Genomic DNA, 9,398 nt, shown 5'->3' on the forward strand with positions numbered 1-9,398 from the left:
CTTCTTATTTGTTATGTACAGTTCTACTGACTCTCTGAACTTGGGCACTCATTCCCCTCTTTATATGCAGCCATGCTCTGAGGTACTTGCTCCTTCAAATCTGTCCTATTTCACTCATAGTCTATCAGTTATGATGTACTTTGACCCCTTGTGGTAGCAGGCCACAGACCTGCTCCCAAATTTGCTGGGGAGATCCCAGGGCCTCTTTCCCTCTGTTCTGAGTTTCTGCCTACCACACACTACACTTATGCTCAGCTCATAGAAGTCTTATGTTGCTAAGCAACTGTTCAATTGTGTCCCCTCTGGGTCATAATGCTGTGATCCTACATTCTGTCTTTGGGAGGTGTGACTAATGACAGAGCAGGCATTACACAGCAAAGAGAACACTCAACCATGATGCCAAAAGAAAGCGCTATCTGTTTAAGAAATATCTACATTTTGTTCAGATAGCAGCATAACAACATTTCTAACAAAATCAATGTTGTGCAAATAGTGTAGCAATGGTGTGGCCATCTCTGGTGAAAAGTCACCAAAATTGCCTCAATTAATAAACTTGCCATAAGCCATGTACTTTCCTTTGCTGGTATATGCTGTTCAGTCTCCAAACTATAGCAGCTGAAGAGTGGTGGTTCCAGGAATGAGGACAATTCAAATGTCAGGGAACTAACAAAATTAACGTGTCTGTATTTGTTTGTTAGGGAATTTAGACTTTAAGAGTTAATGGAGCAGGGACTCATGTGAGTGACAAATATTCTTTATACAACGCTGCAGAATTGGTGGCTTTATATGAATAAATGGTGATGATGATGATGATGACAGTAAGGGAAAAAAGGAAAGAATGCTCATGTATCTAAGCACTAAGAGGCATATTCAATTGTTGGCGAAAACGCCAAAAATCTCACGGCGCGCGCACTATTACCGTTATTACGGCAATAGTGCGCGTAAATACCGTTACTACGGTAGTTTTCTCACTGGATTTCAGCTCAGGGAGCTGCAAGCTGAAATCCAGCTTACTATTACCGTAATAAAAAAAACATGACACCTCTGCCATAACTCCAACTGATCCTACTATCAACATCCAGAGAATGGTGAAGGATTTTAACAATAGCATACAAATATACACGTCAGACAGTCCTTTTACATACTGTGAGGAAAAGAAGTCAATTTGGAGATCTGTGGACAATTCCATCTTACACAGTTTTACATTTTGGCCTTGTGTAACAGTCGACAATTCAGGTGTCAACAGTATTATTAGGTCGCCAATTCACATGGTGGACAGTATGATTAGGTAGACTATTCAAATGTGGACAGTATTATTATAGGGCTAGGGATATGGTTAAGGTCAGGTCTAGGGACAGGGTTAGGGATAGGTTTAGGGATAGGGACAGGGTTAGAGTTAGGGATAATACTGTCTACATTTGAATTGGCAGCCTAATAAATACTGTCTATATTTCAATTGTTGTCCTAATAATATTGTTGATGTCATAATATTACCAACTTTATAACCTTGTCTAGTCTGCTGCCCATCAATCATATTATGTCAATCCAACATAAGAACATAAGGGTGGGTGGGAGTGCCGAAGCACAATTCCATCTTGCACCACTTTTCTATTCTGCCACTGCTGTGTGGCAATGTTTCATAGATGTGCTATAAACTGCTGTGTGTTTGTGCCGTTGCTCTGTCGCTTAGTAACCAGCCAGCTTGCCGCAGTCTTTATCCTAAACTGGTTGAAAATAATATTGTGACCTGTGAGGTGTTGAAAATTGACTCTAAATGAATGTTATTGAGGTTAATAAAAATGTAGGCCAAATTATGTGATTTTAGCAATTTTTGCAAAAAAATACAGATCCAAACCCAAAACATGGGGGTCAGTGAACATCACTATGCAAAATATTTGCACCCTAAAAGGACAAAATGCATTTTTACATCATACAAATGGACTTAAGGCCAATTCTAAATGAGACTCATAGGGCCTGATTCATCTTCGGATGTAAGTCCTGTTGTGTGCCGTATCTTGCATGAAATTATGAAATTGTTCTGCGCATGCTCAGAAGCATGTGAACACAAATGCATCCAATTCATGTCTGAATGCAAATGACACTTCCGACTGCCTACAATTTGAAGGGCGGGAAGGGGTGGACGCACATAGTTAATATACAGTAAGATCGTGCAGAGGTCGAGCGCATGCACATTTGTCTGATTAAGACTCTTGCTCATGCCAGAATGTGTGTTTGCAATTAAGAGAAACTGTAAAAATGCATTTTATGTACAGTACACATTAAGAAAATCCTGATTTATGTATTTCACGTAAAAAAATAAAATAAAAATGTATTATTATTGATAATTATTAAAATTGAGTTGTTAATGTATTTATTTACTTATTTTATCCATGCTTTCTGATAGGACTATATTGCACATATTCATTGTGTATATCCTGCAGTGTGTTCTATCTGTCTGCATATGGCAAGTAACATATAATGGAAACATTTCCTGAGATGTGGTGCAATTTATGTCCGATATTAAATAACACAAATTGAGTTCATATTGCTTTCCAAAATGAATCAGGCCCATACTGTTTAGTGTTGCTATTGGATTAATGTATACAAATAACTATGTGAACTATAGTTGCCTATAACTGCATTTTGTAAAGATACACAACCAGAAAACTGCTACTAGGCTTTAGAGACACTCTTATAAAAAATGTATGTATGGGGGTGGCAATATTAAACAAAATCATAGATATATTTATTAAGCAAGTATTTTACTTATTCTTTAAACAGCGGTGCAGGAATCTTACTGTGAAAAAGTGGAGCTGTCCAGCATATGATCAGCTCAGCTGCTACTTGCAAATCACAAGACTTGAGTTAATTTCCATGGTAACCGAGGAATTTAATAGGTATATTGCCAAAATGTCTTTACACAATCTGATTATGCATGTAAAAATAACAGATAAAGTCATACATTTGTCAAAGCAGTTGGTGTATTATTTAAGCTCTTTGTTTAATGTGGAAAAAAAGCATAGCTATTGTCATTTTCAGTGAGATCTTCTGCAACTTAATTTCCAGTGTGAGGATACATGGGTAATGTTTAGCCCTGTTTGCCCTTTCCCCATAAGGTCAGCTCTATGCATCAGCCCAGACCTTCCTGGTGACACCTTTTTTATTATACATGTAAAACACACAGCACACCAAATAATAGCAAATATGTGACAATACCAGATAGTTCACCATACTGCAATATACATACTCCTATACCTCACTAGCATCTTTGTCTCAGTCAACTTGATAAGTAATCCTGGTTTAGCCACACTCATCACTTATGTATCTACATGGGAGGGATCGAGCTCAATGTCCTCCTGCTTTTTCAGGTTCCCAAAGGCTTTGATGTCTACATGGGCATGAACCTGTACTAGTCTGACAGGAGTGATGACTCCCAGTCAGCACTGTCCTGAAGTGAGAGCCTATTTACCTTGTGTTTGAGTCTTTTTAAGCTCCTCTCACACTCTCCCTACCCAGGGGCTGTGATGGACCTGCCCCAGTCGTCAGCACAGGCACCCTGTCGAGTGTGGCTTGAGCAAGCCTGCTTAGCAGGATGCAACTTATTGGGATACCTGCTGCTTGTTTATAGATGCAGTGGTAAGGTGACAATATTATATGCAATAGACATAAAATACATGGTCAGCTCACCATGATCCAAGCAGTAGTAAACTCAATTTGGACGAGAAGCGGTGTCCAGCAAGTTAAACCTGTATTTAAAAGATTATGACATCCCTGTCTCATCTAATCCTGGATAGAACTGAAAATTTTTAAAACTTAGAAATGAAGGTGATGATGGAAGGGGATGAGGGTATTAAAAAGCTATGGAGAAAAATAGTCAGGAGTGGCTGTGGATAGAATATTCACTAAATGTGAAATGAGTGAATGAGGTTGAATTTATGGGAGTAGTATAAAATTGTTTGCTGCTAATATCACAATAGCTTTTAATTAAGTGTAAATTAATTAAAATTCACCAGTGACTGGGACTAGAGAAGAGACACAACACATTATTGCTTAGCAACAGAAGGGTTACATGATCTGATCAAAACAGAAGTGGTGGGAGAGTAAGAGACAGGGATCCAGGACGGAGGGGAAGAATTCCAGGTATCCTGGTCAATCAAGGGAGCTGGTACGTTCCGGCTGCAACAAGGGCCAAAATACATTATGACAGAGATAATATTAGTGAAATCTTCTGAGGAGATAATAATAGAAAGTATGGAATAAAAAATAAGAGGTGTGAGAAACAGGTAAATGAGAGAGACTGAGAGAGGAGCGTTGCCTTAGAATATAACTGTATGATAGAGAGGTAAGCTCAGTAAGGAGGGAAATTACACTGAATTAGATTAAACAGAATATTTCCCGGTGAGTGAAAACAGTCTGAGAAAGAATCTACTGTAGAGAGTACATGATTCAGAGTGCATTTTTTTTTGCACTGTGCATGCTCTGAAACTGAACATATGAAACTACAGCTATTCAGACCAGCGACTTTTTGCCACTTACCACTCCTTACATCTGAAGAGACGTGACGGGGGAGAGAAGGGGTTTTCTAATGTAGGCAATGTGCAGTGAGGGCATTTTCAAGCAATTTTGTACAGATTTAACCTGTGACGTTAAAAACTGTTTTTATTTACATTAGGATTTGCAGAACATGTTGAAGCAAAGATAACATATTTATTATATTTTTTTGTACGCATGTTCGGAAGTTGTTCTTGCTATATTAGCTAGGTTATTCAAGTTTAAATGATGCTTTGCAGCAATTGTGTTCCTAACAAATAAAATTACATGTTTCTTGTACATGTTTGCATGTTGGATATAGGCATGCCTGATGTCAAGCTTACGTGTCTGTTACTCATTCTGATCTGGGTGCATTTTTAACTCTGAACTTTTTCAGTCGCAATTTATGCTTACTTTTCACTCGGAATCAGGCCCCTTTGTGGAACTACTGATCCCAGCCAGGAGAGCTGTAAGGCATCTAGTATTTATGTTAACCCTTTAAGTACTGTACAGGAGGAGTAAGGAGAGAGTGAACTTTTATATTGGCAACTGAACAACAGTTTAAGGTCTGAGCAGAATTAATGAGTTGCATATTTTGTAACTATATTCGTATTGACCACCTAAGAACTGTGCAGGAGGAGTCAGGAGATGTGCAGTATATTCTTGTTTTACCCAGATTTTTTGCTGGCATGTAGGCATATTATGGGGGGTATTCAATTGTTTCTTTTAACGCGCTAAAACAAAAAAAAAACGAGCGCTCTAAAAATATTACCGTTAATACGGTAATTACTCGCTAAATTTCATCTCGCAGCTCCCTGAGCAGCGAGCTGAAATTCAGCCCGCTGGCCGCGAGTAAGTACCGTATTAACTGTTTACGCGCGCAAAATTACTGTATAATATGAAGGTTTTTTCGAGCGCTCATTTTTTTTTGTTTTAGCGCGTTAAAAGAAACAATTGAATACCCCCCAAAGAGTTTCATGTTTGCAACAAATATTGCACTACACCACCATGTAACAACAGTAACTTTCTCCCTGCAACTAGTATTATATATTTAGACATCTAGGTGACAAATATTATAGGTATTTCACTAAAACATCTATAGAGCAGCAACACTATTTATATAAGTATTAAAGTATTAGACATATGTCTATATTATACATACATATGGAACAGGATTCAGCTGTTTATTATTTTAGCGCATAACATTTATTCAATAAGGTGGAATAAATTGTTAAAAGTGGGGATAGGATTTGGAAATATTTATCTAATAACAATTATTGGCAACAGTTACTTTAATAAGCATTAAGCTGATATATAATGTCTGTTATTAAACAAAGGTAGCTGAAGGGAGCCAACTACTTGTTATTGCAGCTTACAGCAAGTATGTGATAATGCTGAATTAAATCTTTCTGGTCGTTTTATCTTAAACAAGCTGATATTTGGAGCAAATTTTTAATGAGAACAATAAATCTGACTAATCATAGTGCTAAATGGCAATTACATCAGAGCAGTTAACATTACCATTAGTGCAATAGAAGCAACAGACGCTATCTGTTAGCTCAGCACACAGTGATTAAAGCACTAAACAAACAGCGCTGGTACAGCCAATAAAAATAGCGGATCAAAACTATTTTCAGTAGGAAAAGGTGTTTTTATATTATTGTTAGTAATTGGCTGACATCGGGTAATCCCTACTCACGCCAGCGAGATAATTATTACTCAGGTTGTGGGATCCTACAAGTGTTAGACTGATATAAATGTTTGAGTGATTCAATGAATATGTGCTATTTTATATAACACTAATATCAAATATACTACAAAAACATTATACACCTATCTGTGGATCTCACCTTCCCTAGAGGTCTCACTTATTTTATATTTTGCTTTTAAATAATTATTTTAATATGGATAATAATAGTTCATTTTTATCCTAGTGTGAGTATATTTCTCATCCCCCATTGGATGCCATAATCATTTCTCCTTGAGATTTCCTTTCCTCTATTTTTCTTCTAATAGGTCAGCATATACCCACTTGTCCATCAAGGAGCGCCTCATATAAGTAGTATTTCTTCTTGTCCTTTTGTCTGCATGTTCATTAATTATACTACATAGAGAGCACCCTTAATGATTGGTCAATTGAAATCTATTTCTATATGAGATAATATTATGCCACATTTCTTTAGTGTGGAGGGTTTTTGTTCTATAAATGCATTCTTATACTGCCTTTGAGAAGTCAAACATTTTATTTTTCTAGGCTTTATTAAAACACAATTAACTGTCTTACTAATTTAAAAAAATCATGTTAATTATATTGTAATGGTGTTTTTTCTTAATGATTAAGGGGTCCCTTTAGAGTTGAACACATTTCTCAGGATGCGTCCAGCTCAAAACCAGTAGCATTTGTGTCAGGCGTCTATCAGGTATAGGAAAAGTGTATATTTATGCCCCACTATAATGTAAGGATAGCAGAGAAAAAGTAGAGATGACATATAGATATGGCTTTACAGTGTCTGTAGTAATTGATAAAGGCTCAATGCTCAATTTGTACACAAATGACACATACACAAAAGAGAATAGTGTCTTGACAGTTATAAATAAAAGTCACATTTCCATATACAATGTAATTAAATACAAATTAATTCAAATTACTTAAAATAAAGTTAAATTAAATATAAAAACATCTGTTTTTCCCCTTTAAAAATCATATGGTAATCTTCTTTTCAACAGTAGATCAAATAGAAATGTCAATTAAGTAATGCAAATAGATGGCCACAACTTGATATCATAACTGCAGCACTAATTAATTAAGTATTATTAGCTGGAGGGGTCAATAAGCAATTAGCCAATCAGAAGTGGCTAGATATTGCTGCTGACAGTCCTCACCATTGCCCTCGAACATCCGAAAGAGAAACGCTTCCTGAGATGCATATTTGCATATGCGTCCACTTCTAATTTAATCGCATGTAAAAGAACACACTTGTCACTCACCGGACCGTGAGTGCCTCTGCGCTGGTGCGTGGTTCTCTGTCCTTCCTGCCGGCGCCTGTCCTAAGCCGCGGCCGTCCGCCATCTTGATGGACTGCGCATGCGCAGCATCCATGAACTCTTATGACATTGCTTTTAACCTAATTGGTGGATCAATCACCTCTCCCTATTTAAGGCACCTGTGGCCATTGTATCGTTGCCTGATCTTGAGTCTCATTCCCTGTGAGTCTCTGAAGGTGTCTCCTGTGTCCTGCTTGTATCTTCAGTTTCCTGCTGGATTACCTGCTCTGCTCATCGGCGGTTCCCATACCCGCTACTGACTCCTGTGTCCTGCTCGTGTCTTCAGCTGTCTGCTGGATTACCTGCTCTGCTCATCGGCGGTTCCCATACCCGCTACTGACTCCTGTGTCCTGCTCGTGTCTTCAGCTGTCTGCTGGATTACCCGCTCCGCTCATCGGCAGTTCCCATACCCGCTACTGACTCCTGTGTCCTGCTCGTGTCTTCAACTGTCTGCTGGATTACCTGCTCTGCTCACCTGCGGTTCCCATACCCGCTACAGTCTCTCAGCTCTCCTGCTGTGCCTGCATATCCTCGTTGGACAAGCTTCTCTACTCAGCAGCGGTATGCATACTTGTTATTGACTATCAGCTGTTATCCTGCATATCCACTTTGGACAAGCTTCTCTACTCAGCAGCGGTATCCATACCCGCTATAGACTATTAGCCTTTACGCTGCATATCTGTTTGAACAAGCTTCTCTACTCAACAGCGATATGCATACTTGTCATTGACTATCAGTTTTTATCCTGCATATCTGCTTTGGACAAGCCTCTCTACTCAGCAGCGGTATACATACCCGCTATAGACTATTAGCTGTGACGCTGCATATCTGTTTGGGACTAGCTCCCCTGCTCTCCAATTGTATTTATACAGTTATAGACTCTTATCACTCCTCCACTTATCCGCACCTGGACAAGTCCTCACCTCATCACAGCAGTGGTACAACTTGCTATACGCAGACCACTGACTCGCCCGCTACCTACCCGCACCTGGACAAGTCTTCCCTTCACAGCAGTGGTACAACTTGCTATACGCAGACCACTGACTCTCCCGCTACCTACCTGCACCTGGACAAGTCTTCTCATCACAGCAGTGGTACAACTTGCTATACGCAGACCACTGACTCTCCCGCTACCTACCTGCACCTGGACAAGTCTTCCCTTCACAGCAGTGGTACAACTTGCTATCCGCAGACCACTGACTCTCCCGTTACCTTCCTTCACCTGTTTACGTCCACTCTACTCTCCTACCAGTACAGCTGCAAGTCGCTGACTCTCCCACCAGTATAGCTGCAAGTCACTGACTCTCATCTATTCCATTGGCATTCTCTCTCCATCTGCTGTTATATACATTCCTACTATTCACCCTACTGCTAGAGGACCGCTGTGTAAACCCCGCCCCTCTGGTAAGCATTATCAACTGGTGAATCCTGGGCAGGACTCCTAGTGCCCGTGACAACACTTACCATACTTGTTTACCCACCCCTTCCCTCTTTCATACTGCCTCTCCAGGCATAAGGAGACACAAGTCAATTTTATGCAAAAATCCACAGAAGAACCATGCTCATGCATTTTTTGTGCACATGTACATTATGAAAAAAATGCAGTTTCGCAATAGCTGAAGTAAAGAAAATAAAATTATACACACAATGGGTTACATTAGCTTTTATTTAAATATAGATTTCCTGAAATCACTTTTTAACTACTTTATTAAAAATGCCAATGTAGAACAATTGGCAATCATTTTCTATGACGTTGTCCAGGGGAATACATTTAAAAAAACAAAAAACTAATACACAACAATAACTAAGTCCTGTTGCTCAAA

This window comes from Mixophyes fleayi, chromosome 1, assembly GCF_038048845.1.
Source record: "Mixophyes fleayi isolate aMixFle1 chromosome 1, aMixFle1.hap1, whole genome shotgun sequence".
NCBI classification, from domain to species: domain Eukaryota; kingdom Metazoa; phylum Chordata; class Amphibia; order Anura; family Limnodynastidae; genus Mixophyes; species Mixophyes fleayi.